Source organism: Ovis canadensis, chromosome 1 (genome assembly GCF_042477335.2).
Source record: "Ovis canadensis isolate MfBH-ARS-UI-01 breed Bighorn chromosome 1, ARS-UI_OviCan_v2, whole genome shotgun sequence".
NCBI classification, from domain to species: domain Eukaryota; kingdom Metazoa; phylum Chordata; class Mammalia; order Artiodactyla; family Bovidae; genus Ovis; species Ovis canadensis.
Window position 1 is genome coordinate 38,477,164 of NC_091245.1, and position 1,069 is coordinate 38,478,232.

Here is a 1,069-nt window from a genome sequence, read left to right on the forward strand (position 1 = left end):
GAAATGTGGGAGACCTGGGTTTGATCTCTGGGTCAGGAAGATCCCCTGAGAAGGGAATGGCTACCCACTCCAGTATTCTTGCCTGGAGAATCCCTATGGACAGAGGAGCCTGGTGAGCTATAGTCCATGGTGTTTCAAAGAGCCCTACAAGATTGAGTGATTAACACTTTCACTCTTTCACTATATATATTTATTAAAGATAATGAATGGGTGGATAAACCATAAAACCAACAAAGTGGTTATTTATGGCTCGAAGGGCAGGGGTAATGGTGAAAGAGTAGAGAGCAGACATCATTCAAAACTTTGCTTTGCAGATTTGACTTTGGAGCCCAGGTAAACATTTTCCATAATATTTTACATAATTATATTTTTTAAAGCAATTTTTAAAAAGAAAAGATATATGTATATATACATACATATATATTTGTATACATGTATATTTGTATATTTACATATATTGAATATACATGTATATTTAATTTGCATGTATATAATGAATATACATGTATATGTCATTTATGGGGTGACAAAAATTTGTCCAGATATTGGGTTAGCCAAATACAAAGATATAGCTACCCTCAATAACAAAGCAATACCAAAAGCATTTCCATAGACATTAAATGAAACAGATGAATGACAATGGAACAGTTAGTGGAGTGTAAATTTTCTGGGCTTGATTCTAGAAACTGGTAGAGATGCTTGGAAATTTGACGCTTTACCTCAAAGTCAAGTGAAGCACTTCCCTGGTGGCTCAGATGGTAAAGCGTCTGCCTACAATGCAGGAGACCCAGGTTCAATTCCTGGGTCGGGAAGATCTCCTGGAGAAGGAAATGACAACCCACTCCAGTATTCTTGCCTAGAAAATCCCATGGTCAGAGGAGCCTGTAGCCTGTAGGCTGCAAAGAGTCAGACATGACTGAATGACTTCACTTTCACTTCCAAGTGAAGCAATAAACACCCCGCACCTCCATGACTGGTAGGGACACAAGCCAGCACATTGTGTGAATCAACTAGGTAAGTTTATTTGATCCGCAGGAAGGGTGTAAAAGAGGCTGAAACCCAGGAACAG

At 38.8% G+C, this 1,069-nt stretch overlaps 1 non-coding gene across 1 annotated transcript; it reads left to right on the forward strand.

The window, feature by feature from the left end:
- Positions 1-740: 740 nt before the first annotated feature.
- On the forward strand, positions 741-812 carry TRNAC-ACA (transfer RNA cysteine (anticodon ACA)). The gene has a single exon. It is a non-coding gene; the product is annotated as a tRNA-Cys (tRNA).
- The last annotated feature ends 257 nt before the right edge of the window (positions 813-1,069 follow it).